Source organism: Pagrus major, chromosome 10 (genome assembly GCF_040436345.1).
Source record: "Pagrus major chromosome 10, Pma_NU_1.0".
Lineage (NCBI taxonomy): Eukaryota > Metazoa > Chordata > Actinopteri > Spariformes > Sparidae > Pagrus > Pagrus major.
Window position 1 is genome coordinate 12,698,657 of NC_133224.1, and position 13,011 is coordinate 12,711,667.

Sequence of the window (13,011 nt, forward strand, 5' to 3'; positions counted from 1 at the left end):
ATGTTCTGTATGAGGTGACAGATTGGACATTAAACACTGTTCTGGACTGGACAGTGTAGCCAACCAAAACCCAACTGACACTTGACATGTATTACATTGGAAAAGGGGATTTGATTACTGAAATTTTGCTTAAATTATAACTATCAATAGAATTAAATTGTAATTCTAATGTGATTATACAACAGCAACTTTTTAAAATGATTTGGGGGGGGGGGGGGGGGGGTTATGCCTTCAAAAGATAGTGATAAAGGTGATGACAGGAAACAAGGGAACCAAGGGTGTTCAGGGCAGGGTTAGATGCAGCACCAAAGCTGTTTTGGCTTCCACCTCAGCCAAATTAATCTAAAATCAATGTGGAGAGCATCAGAACTAACTAAACGACTTTCCTTTTATCTAACTGTTGTACTTAGTCCCCAGTGGATGAAACTGCATATTTTTTTTACTGATAATGTAAAATTTTCTTAAGGGATTATCTTCAAACCCTCTGCCAAATACATGCAGCTTAGTCTTCCACTAACCTAAGGAAAACATTGGGTTCACAGTCCATATTTAGTGTTTTTTAGCCATGTTAGCAGCATGGCTCTATATGGCAATGTCAGTCTGTTGGTTGGCGTGTTGGTCAATAGGTCCACCATTCTGGTCCAGATCCAAACTACAGGGCTGACTGCCATGAAATGTGGTACAAACATTTGTGCATCCCTCGGGATAAATTGTATAACTTGGACTTTTCATCTAACGGCATCATTAGGTTTGAATTTAACTTTATGACCAAATACCTGCAAAACTAATGACATTCCCGTTAGCCTCACCTACTGTTTTGTGTATATAAGAAAATGTTAGCATTCAACATGCTAAACTAAACATTTTACATGCTTGATATCAGCATATTAGCATTGTCAGTGTGAGCATGTTCACATGAAAATTTTAGCATCTGGCTTGAATCCCTGCTGTGCATAATTGCAGCCTCACCCAGCAGCTAGCATGGCTCAGACTCTTGGTCTAGTTCGTAAGAGACGGTGTAGTCTGCAGAGGAGCCTTTCATGTTTCTCTGTGTCCACAGCTGAATCCTTAGCAGTGCCGTCCTGATTACTGCTATCCTGTTTTCAACATCCATCCATGGCAGTTTCAGAGGACTGCTAGGCTACTTTCCAAAGTGAAATGTCTGTCTAAAAAGAGAATATATCACTCATATGTAGATTTAACCCCAGTCAGTTATCTTTATGACGTCTAACTATAACCTAACCAGCGCTAAACTAACACCCAGGGAGGATAACAACTAACAAGCCAACTTTATTGGCTTTATATCAGCCATGGCTGAAGTCGTTACACAGTGTGAGAAGTGCAGGTTGGATTGTTTTCCTCCAGTTTCTTACAGCAAAATTCACACCATATAGTATGTGAGTATTGTGTCAGGACACTCTGCACGAGTACAAATGTGATCATCTTTGAAATACAACATGAATACTTTGTCGTATAATATAAAAACTCTTTAGATTTTTTGTGAGATTGATGATGATAAAGGATCACAGGGATTTTCACCACAATACATAAATACAATCGTTTCTATCTTTATGTGGAGGAAGTACTTAATACTAATCAGAAAAGATGTTGATGTATGAGATGTGACAGGGACACTTCAAATAGCTCATCACACCTTCAGCACAATACAGTTTATTATACAGGACAGGTCAAAGAGACCAGCTGTGTTATCCCTGTTGAACTGTAGCGGCGTTTTGTAGAACAGCTGACAAGAGGCGTGCTGAAAGAGGTGGTTGTTGGTTCTATTCCCGTCCTGTCTGAAACTGTTTCCTGTCTGAACCTTCGCTGACCTTTGAAACTGCTTTTTTCGGGCTGCTTTAATCCGACGGAGAACAAAGACATAATGTACCCACCCATCACAGCAGGTGGCCACACACACACAGACACACACACCTGCGGGCACACGCGCGCATGAAACAGACTTGAAAGCAGGAGTAGATGTTGGCTGAGCACATCAATGACATGTTAATGAACATGAGTATGTCCCTGCCACTCCATTACACACAGAGAGAAATGCAGATCTGAACAGACACACACATGCACACACTCTCTCTCTCTCTCACACACACACACATGATGAAGAGAGTGGGAACTGAGCATACTTTGTAATGTATTATGGCTCTCAAAGGATCTATTCAGTAGAAAGGACACAGTCTGTTCTGACTAGTCTCTGCAGCAAAACACAGACAGACGAGTGATGATTCAAAGAGAACTACAACTGGCTTAATTTCAAGTATTTGTTATTTATATTTGCTAACTTCATCTACATGCTGTTTGTTGCTGAGCAGACTGTGTACAGTGGGTTTATCAGAGCTTTCATTCAATGAAAACAGCTGCTTGGAAGGGTTCAGGTTGATGAGAACACTGAGAGTGAAGCAGAGAGGGAAGCTGTGGGCCGGAGAACCAAAACAATGAAGCAAGAGATGCTGAAAAACCTCTGTAGATCTGAGAGGAGCAGCAGGGTTGGGTAATAATTCTCTGCGGGTTTATCACTGTTAGCAGCCGCTTTCACATTACACATCAACATCTGAGTCTTTGTTAAAGGAGAAGCTCACCCAAAACATGAAAATTCTTCTGCTCACCATCATTCTGATGAGAAAGCCGAGTGAAGTTTCGTTGTCCACAAAACAGTTAACGGTGTTGCAGCATTGTTCTTAAACACTGAAGTTTATATATATATAAGTATTTTTAAGTTTTACGTTTTAAAATAAGTCTCCATCTGCTTCTATTTATGAGAATGCTGCAACCCTGTTTTGCTGTGAAGCTCAAGACATTTATTGCGGACTACAAGACTTCACCCGACTTACCATCGGCATGGGGGTGAGTAGATAATGACTGAATTTTATTTTTTTTGGTGAAACTTTTTCTTTAATATAAGAATATCGATCAGAGCAGCTTTAAAATGACAGGGAACGTAGGCAAACGACTATACATTAATAAACATGTTCAAATCTTCTTCTACCTGATATGTTGCATACATTACATTATGATGTCTCAGTTATGAAGCTCTTGACATTTTCTCCTTTTACATAACTTTCAGCTGACCAACCTGAACTTTAACATGCAAATTTCCTTTGTTAACCAAGAGCAAGCTATCGTGACAGTGCTGACGCTTGAGAGGGATGGAATTATTTTGTTTTTCATTCTGGCCCTGAGGGTTTGCCACCAGAGTCCCTCTTGTTTATAGTCTAGTCATCTCATCTGAGACTGTTGGATGCAACCCAGGATGCAGGATAAGTGCAGTCGAGTTTTACACTGTCCCATCATACTAGGAAAAGTAAAGCAAAAGGTCAAGTATCCAGAATCTTGACATGTGAAATGAGGAGAATGAGTGACAGTGGGGAAAAAGGAGTGTCCTGGTCTGGATAGCCTCCCTGCTGGCTTGTACAGTCTCCAAGCAGGAGAGGAGGAGGAGGGGAAGGAGGGAGGAGAAAAGAGGGATAATTAGAGGGAGATTGGTGTATCGCTGGAGGCTGGTAAGGTCCCTGGTTTAGGGACATGGGGAGCAATTATTATGATCCCATCTCTGCTTCCCCTTCTTACTTTCTGACACTCTTCTTTTATTTTCTCTTTCTCCTCCAGTTCCAAAAAAGGATACGGCTAAAGCCAGAGAAAGGAGGGTGGGGGTAAGACAGAGGGGACAAACCAGAAGAGGAAACCCCCTTCTTAGACTCCATCACTGCATGTGCATAAGTGTGTACGTTGAAGCTGCAGAGGCTGCCCAGCAGAGCCGGAGGGACTTCTTTCCACAGCCATGGGGTGAGTACGATACTCAGGCGAGGATGGGGGCTGCAGAATAGACACACCACAACCGCATGATAGAATTTCCTCTGTGCGTGTGTGTGTGTGTATTTTTAAGTTTCCTGTGTGTGAGGACAGAGATGAAGCGAGGAGAGTTTTGTGGTTTTTCCAAGGAGGAGGAAGAGTCTGCAATGAAGCTAAGCGCCCCTCGACTGTGTACGTGAGCTTTCTGAGCAGACCTGTTACTATAATCGATTACATAACGGAACAATCTGAGCGTAATTCCTTTCACATCACACTGAAAGAAGAGTTCAGAAGTGTTGCTGGCATTTAAAAATAACACAACTTAACAGGACTGCTGTCTCAATGGGAATTCAAAGTCATGGCAAAGAAAAACTTCTAAGTCATCCTTGTTTTCCCCTCGATTTGTGTCCAAGTCCTTCTTTACCCTCCAGCAGTGGCGCAGCTTCATTAAACGAGTGTCAGACTGAGCATGTCAACTTTCACACTTTAACAGCCCTCCTCACTGATGATATTTCACGTGTCGCCATCGCCGCCCACAGAGGCTAATATAAATAAACACATGCCGTCACTGTAAAAAAAAAAAAGGTCGGCGCTGATCCCACAGTCCAGCATCGCGGAGCACTAGTCCCAACGAGGTCATGGGACTCTTGGGCTGACTCTGAACCGGTTCCAGGATTTCAGAGACTGAGCTTGAAAGCCAAAGCCAGGAAATCCTCACCTCTGACCTTTTTGAGAGGGGACCAGTGTGATTGGCTGGGTCAGCTAAGGGAAGCGGAGACTTTGGCTTGATGACTGGTCAGTTTTGTTTTTGTTTTTTGGGATAATGTGTGTTTTTGTATTGTCGTCTGTCCTCTGTGCCTTGGTTTCTTTTTCACCTTTTTTCGAGATCAAATTCTTTCTGTCTTAGACAACTTTTGCAGACATACACATCAGGCCTCTCAAATTCTTCCCTGTGTTTTTCCCCACTGAGCTCAGGATTCTTGACATTTTTTGCTCCTATCTTCTAAAAGTGCTCATCAGTTCTGGTGGCTTATCACTGAGCTCTAGTGAGGTCAGCATCCCGACTTGTTGGCTACCTGAGCCCATGGATAAGTTTGTTCTGACTATATAAGGCCTCTGTCTTCTCTCCTCTGGCCTCGCTCCTCATTCAGCAATCTGGCCGGCTTAACTGTGGAAATATCTCAAAGGGCCTTTTTGCTTTGTTTTCAGCACGTAGGATCAGAGATGTTTATTTGCAGAGTTCTTTTTAAACGATGTGGGAAGTGGATGTGATGTAGCACGTAGGGCTGGTTCAGCTCTGAGTGTTGATGTGTATATGGTGGAGGAATTATAGATTTGGTGGGAAATGAAGCAAAGTAGAGACTTTGTCTTTGCTGCCAAATGTCTATTTTGTTTTATTAGTACATCCTCATAAGGACATCAGAAGATCGACAGCTTAGTTGGAATTTTGCTTCAATTTATTTACACTACCACTGTTTAGAGCTGAGGGAAGCTGTAGATTTGGTGATAATTCACTGTGCTGGGTGACACTTAAAAGGAACCCTTCACCCAAAAATTAAAACTCACTCATCTCCTCACCCCCACGCTGATGGAAAGTTGGGTAAAGTTTGGTAGTCTACGAAACATGTCTGGAGCTTCACAGCAAAACAGGGGTGCAGCATTCTCGTAAGTAACAGATGCAGATGGGGACTTATTATGAAATGTAAAAAAAACAACCAAAAAGAAAAACATGACATGGCTGCATACAGCTTGTCCTGCATAGTCCAAGTCTCTGGAAGCCATGAGATCTCAAAGTGATTTGAAAAGATGTTATTTACACCTTTTCTTAAGCTGAAATCTTCACTGTAGCTGCTAAGCTAAAAGCATTAGCATCACCAGGCCTGAAGTCAGTGTAGGAACTTGATGCATGTAAATAACATCTTTTCAAGTTGATTTTGATCTCAGGGCTTCCACAGACTTGGATCATGCAGGACATGGACTCCTTTGGTTTTCACATTTTTAAAACCAGTGTCCATCTACTTAAGTTTTTTAGAAGAATGCTGCAATGCTGTTTTTCTGTAAAGCTCCAGAAATGTTTCGTGGACTATGAAACTCCCTCGACTTTACATCGGAATGGGGGTGGGTAGATAATTAACATTACACATAATCTTTTCATCCAACATTGATGTAAAACCACTGATAAGAGCAGCTTCAACTCTTCTGGCACTACTTTCTGGTCCCCACACTGCCAGAATAAATAATAACGCCTTTATTGATTTATTTATTTTTGTTGACTTAAATATTGGAATCTGCCCCCAAAGTACCCACCACGTGTACGTTTTAATTGTAGAATGTGAGCTCCCTAAATTACTAGATGCACCAAGTCCCTGCAAACATACTGAGGAACTGGCTTTATTGTTATCAGAGGTAGCAACTGTAAATAGGCAACTGTGTGTCAGTCTATAACACATTTAGTTTTCACCATATTTTACTGCCCCTAGTAGCAACAAATCAAGTAATTGTTGCCATTTATCGTTTAAATGATTAATTGTTTTTTGGTTGCTGATGAAAAGTTATCTTTGGTTTTTCAAACATTCATTCGTTACAGCTACACTGGTGTTTTTCTGCAGTGACTGAGACTGTGCCACATTTCTAAAGCCTGACTGGATATAAACACTGTGAACAGTCATGTCTGTTTATAGAGAGATATATTTGCTCTTTCTCTAGCGGGAAAAACTCTTTGGGGTGTAACGGTTTGATTAATGGCCCTGCTCTTCTGCTAGATTTGGATTAGGCCTACAAGCCCTGCTTGGAAGTTATTACTTTATAATGGGAACATGTAAGCAAAGGCCATGTGCTTTTCATCACCGCAGGAACGACAATTGCATAATGAAAAGTGTGTGTGTGTGTGTGTGTGTGTGTGTGTGTGTGTGTGTGGGTTGGGGGGGGGGCAGAATCAAAGATGTACATACAGTGTGTGATGTTTGGAAACGGGCAAGTGTCGCCATAAATCTGGGTTTTTGTTGTTTGTTTCTCTTTCCCTCGACCCCCCTCGGCTCGCTCTTCTTTTGCTGTGGCTGCAGTCATGTCTGTTGGGGTTACATGAGTCACTTATTCCCTCCGGGGGTGACAGTGATGGAGCCAAGTTCCCATTGTGTTCATCCCAAATTTCCATTTCAGGATGCAAGCTATTCCAAGCCATACTTGGTTAAAAATAAACCTGAAAAAAAAAGATGTGATGTAGAAGAAAAGTGGTGATCCAGGGGGAGAGGGGAGGGACCAGAATGAAGTGAACAGATGTGGAAAAGCTGTTCCACGTTTCATTTAGCTCATCTAGATATCTGCCAAATGTGGCAGACTGTACGCTGAACTACACAGACAGTGCTGATTCTCATCTGTGTCTTGAGATCAATACTCAGGAGGACAGAGATTGAGTTTTTCACGCCTTTGTTTCACACCTTAACACCTCTAGCAGGTTTTCTACATCAGCTCAAGAAAAAAGCTTGTGTCTAAAATGTGATTTACACTAAACAGACTGTGTTCTCCACGGTACATATCAGGGGCTACAACTGCAGGACAGAGCCTGACCAGCTGGCTGATGTGTCGAATCTAGGACACGTTTCCGCTGCAAGAGGTGAAGTGTCAGGCAGCCGGCGCCTCAGCGTTTATGTGAGCTGGGAAATTGACTCAATAAATCTGTGAATGGGTGAGAATAAACAGAATCAGGTCTGCGGGAGGAAGGTGACTGCTTATTATGGCCATGACCAGAGCTGTCCCTTGAGTGTTGAAGACAAATATTCACAATCACATCTGCTGTATGTCACTGATATACTCAAGACATAAAGATAACATGTTCATAGTATGTTCTTACACTGTCATGCCGTATCTGCCAAGTAGATATTCAGTCTGCACAGTGTGATTTGTAGAGTGAAGACAAGTCTTTAGGTCCTTGGCTGAGATAATTAATGGTAAACTGTAAATCCGGCCTAAAAAATTGGCGACTAGCAGGTCACATCTATCCAAACCATTAAGGTCCATGAAAACCAAAACAGTAAGCTAAAAGGCACTAAAAGTCTCAGTAGACCTGAGGGAGATTGTAGTTAGTGATAATTGTCTGTGGGTTCTGAACTACAGGCAACACTATTCACATCACTTGCAGTCATTTTGGATGCAGCCATTAGAAATTAATTTAAAAGTATCGTTACTCCCAGGCTTATTCTGCCAGGACAAATCAAACGTCTGCCATGAAAACAGTCATTTTTTCTTTTAATTGGCTACTACTGTTGCGTATTGTTTTGGAAATAAGAAGAACATTGTGAAATTATGTGTGTTGAGCTATGGAATTAAAATGAATATTTTGTTCAGAAACACAGAACAAGATGACATCATCATCCGGCATGCAACTAATCAAGCCCGTACCAGCTGTAACTTTCAAATTTCCAGAACTCAATGAAACAGTACGTACGAAAAGTACGAAAAGATATATAACTTTTATCAAGTGATAACATGATCAAGGTCATATGGCTGCACGTTCCAGTGTACAGAACGCATTATTTTCTTTACTTGCCTTCTTGTTTTTCCTCGTTGGAGATCTGGCTGCCAGTGTGTTTTTGAAGACAGAAAAGGAAGTGATTGGCTAGGTAGTACCACAGAACAACAAGCCAATAATTAACACGGGAACACAAGCAGTCGGCACCACAACAGACCACAGTGTTTTCAAATTTGACAAATTTATGTGACTATGTAATTAAGAAAAGTTTTTCTTTTAAAATAACCCAATATCAATGTTCATGTCGGGTGATAGGGTCAGGGTACCTACGTAATGCATGGCCAGAGTGGAGGTATTGGGGGTCAGTTGGGGCCCACTGCTTACTGTACTCCATGGACCTCCATATTGGTTAATTTGGCCATGCACACTGCTGTATTATTGCCAAAGATTACCAAGTGTTTTAGTCCAGCACCTTTGGAAATCTATAAATTGTTATTTTTAACGTTTTGGAAACAGAATATCCAATGAAATGTGCACATGACTTTGGAAAGGTAGTCCAGTCGCTGCAACGCACCACAGCAGGCAAAGGTCAGTTAATTCTAATAATACAGGAATAGAAACTCCCTCCCACTGGATCTTTTTCAAGGACATGTGAGTAAAAGAATATGTGGTCTTCTCTGACTTTCACACTTCCACGAGAGAAGTGTCTGCCAGCCCGCCCCCCCTCAGCTGAGTGCCACCTGAGTGCTGAGCATCAGCATCCAGAGCAGACCTCCCTGGTCGGTGATGATTATGATTGATGCCCAGCACCCACTCTCCCCCAACACGTTACCTAACACCTACTGCTGGCTATTCATCAGCAGGCTACTGCACCAGGGCTAATCCAGTTAGCAGAGCAGACATGGAGCACCGGAGCTCACTGAGGCAATAGAGCGCATAGGTGTATATTTTCATCTAATAAAATGCCACAGGAGTGTGGCTGCAGTGATTTATCCTCTTTGTGATCAGTGTTGAGTTTTCCCAACTAAGCAACACCTGTCACATTTTGTATTTTAAAAACAAGGTTTTCCTTTTGTATAGAGCCTGAGAATATTCACTGATATTCAGCTGATTAATGTATCAATTTATGAGGCCTAATTGATGGATGGATGGATGGATGGATGGATGGACTGATGGATGGGTGGGTGGGTTGGTACACATGATTGTAGCTTCAAAGTAAAGTCAAACAACTCCAGTTAAATTGGAATATTTAATGACAACAGCAGTTATACATCCAGCAGTCACTTTAGCATCCATTTAGAGATGTGTTGGTATCCATCTGAAACAGTTAGCTCCAATTTTCACTCCTTTAAGGTACAAATTTGTCTCCACCAACTAATGAGAGAAAAGAATTGGCTCTTTAGCTGCTAAATCCTCCATTGTGTGCACAAGCTAGTTGCTAACTTAGTTATATTTTGCTTAGCAGGTTTCGGTTGAAACAATACTCTTGAAACAATACTGTCTGGTGTGTTCAGACTACCGGTGACATAGCATCAGGCTACAAGTCATTTCAATGGAAGCTGACTATATAAAGCTATAAGCTGATACCCGTCACAGACATGCTACAAGTCAAAGTTGCTAGCTAGCCTAGACTTTCAACGATGACTTGGTGACGATGTAGTTCGCCAGGCAACTTTGCCGCTTGTTGTGTGAATGTTTCATGAGCAATACAAGACAGTGAGCTGAAACAGGCTGAAAAGGTGAACAGAAAAAAATTATCTAATATCAACTTTGGAGGGACAACCACATGACATTTTCTCATGAGCAGTTTGAAGAGGACACCAGATGTAGTGCTATAACTCTGACAAATATTCTGTCTGGCCAGCTAAGAAAAACTACACTGGTACTGCAAACACTGGAGGTTGTGTTTACAGTTCTGTATATATATTATGTAAATTGACCTAGATATGAAGCGTCCATAGCACATAATAAAGATAAAGAACAACCCTCTCCACTCCCTCTTTCTTCCCCTTCTCCTCTCCTCTTTGTGTATCTTGCGACCTAGAAATATTCACCACATGTATGATTTGGAGACAGAGTAAATAAGGCATTTACAACAGAATAATTTTAATTTCATTTTCCGTCTAGTAGTCTTTATTTTTGTGTATTATTCCGCCTTAGTTTATTGGTTAGACAGAGAGTATGATGATGATAGTGGAGTAACAACACATCATCAGTCTGCGCTGTGTGTTGGTGTTTTTTTCATTGATGTGTGGTTGCCATGTGAGATCCAGCTGCAGTACCGGGGAGTATACATTTGCCAAGTCCTGTCATCCTGAGGGTGCAACATGTACTTTTAGTTTAGTGTACATATTGATTGCTTCTTCGTATACTGTTGTCTTATTTAGCTATAGACTGCTTTTTCCAAAAACACAATCTAATATATTTGTTTATTTCTATACACTTTAGTAGTATGCTTTAATACACACTATTTCAAAATCCTACACTGTGGATGGATAGACAACTATCACTGGATTACTTTGACACTCAAGAAGACACTGAAGATGTGTGACTGCAAGAAGCTTATGCTAAATACTTACGTAGGAGGATCATTTGTGCATAATGTCTGTAGAGACATATGGCTGATGACAACCACATGCAATTGAAAAGCTTTTGCAAAAAGTACTAAGTACTAAGATGGGGAAATATATCAGAGGTAAAAAAAAAAAAAAAGCGCACTTCAATCTGCATAACAATTCCCAGAAGGTAACAGTTTTTCAGAAGCCTGAGCAGCCGTACCTTAGATTAAAGACACGTAAGTCGCTACACTTACAATAAAGCACCTTTTACAAAAGTAACTGGATCCTGTGATGGCTGTCTGCCCTTCCTTATGTCAAGCAACCCACATCTGTGATTAGAGAGACTGAACAATGACAAAAAATAAAATGATTTATTGCATCAACATATAGCTTTTTGTGCTCATTCCCTTCACACGTGACATTGAGGGTTCAGCCAAGTGCCTTAAATTTAGATGATCAGGATAGCTACACATGTATTGCCTGTATAGTGCCTTTGAATGAAAAAATAAATTATAAACTAAATGTCTTACACATTTTAATTCATAAGCAATAAAATACACCTTGCTTGTTTCAATGCCTTCAGGGGTTTTGCTCTCAGCCTTACTTAGTCTCGTATGGCCAGGACTAGGATTGGTTGCCATTGTTAGCAAACTTCAGCTAGACTAGGAGCAACTTGACCACAGTGCTATTAAAATTATCATTTGTGCAGCTATAATTAATATGTGAATAAATCTAGCAGGGAGGTATGGTGGCCCAGAGTGTCACCTGGCAGCAACCATGCAATGCAATGCAAGCCATTATGTGGAGAATCTCTATGTGATTACAGTGGCATGTTTCAAATTGTTGTGAAGAACAAATGTTGGATTGTGAAACAATCATCTATAAGAACTACACTTCTACAGTCACAGTGTTCCTATTCTTACTTCAAACCAGGTAACCACTACGTGCACAGTGCCTTTCACTATGACTCGTACTGTAATTATTGACCGGGGAGCGTGTGGATGAGCAGTTTGTTCTGATCAGGCCTGTGTGGACACAAGTGTATCATGGGACAGACACTGTGTGAGTGTGCAATTTGCATGTGTAATGTAGGTTAGTAACCAAACACCATCTGAGCACAACCCTGGGGCATCACACACACACACTCACACTCACACACACACACATGCACCTATGCAAACAGCTTTAATGAGTGTGTTTCCACTTCACAACAATTTTTTCCCCCGTCGTGTTTCCACAGAGTGATTTTTCCAAGTACATGCACACACACACACTCACGCAAACAAACACACCTGAAATACATAGGTAAAGGTAAACGAGAAAGTACAAAACTAATATTTATATAAATAATTTAAATAATTATCTGGAACATTTCAAATATAATTAAGGTTTGCGTTTGTTTTAACCCTCACTTTTTTAAACTATTTAACACCTACATAGTGAATTCATTTTTCAGAAACACTCAGACAGGTATTTTGTGTAGTTATATAGCAGGTAAATAGACTGCTTTTATATGGCTCATTTCTAGTCTGATTGACCACTTAAAGCCCTTTACAACTCAAGTCAGCGATAACCATGCATACACACACTAACATAGCGATGGAGCCACCGGGAGCAATCTGGAGTTTAGTATCTTGCCCAAGGACACTTCAACATGTAGACTGCAAGGTCCAAGGATTTAACCACCGACCCTCCGATTAGTAGACAGTCACTCCTGAGCCACAGTCTTCCCAAACAAGTAGAAGTCTGTCATTGTGTGTGTACGTCTCTAAGAACCAGAGCCATAACATACCTCAACCTCTTAGAGGTACGCTGTCCAGTACATGCTCAGTCTAATTACCACAGCTGCCATGATGAATCATAGGTGTATTTCCCTTTCCTTCATTTACCTCCAGGACATTAGACCACTGCACTGCAACATGATCCACAGAACACAAACCATCATGCAAGAATCCTCCTGCCAAATTAGGGCAGCAATCAGTGACAGCTCCTCCAGACAAGGTTCAAATTCAGAATGATGTCACAGATGAACGATGCAGTAAAATACTCGGGGTATGTTTATTTTATTTGCCTTGCAAACTGATAGATGCCTTCCAAATGGGAACGTCTACTGTAATGCTTCTTTATTTGAGTTATTGGGGCCATTACGACTATGGAAACTATCATAAATCTGGACAGTAA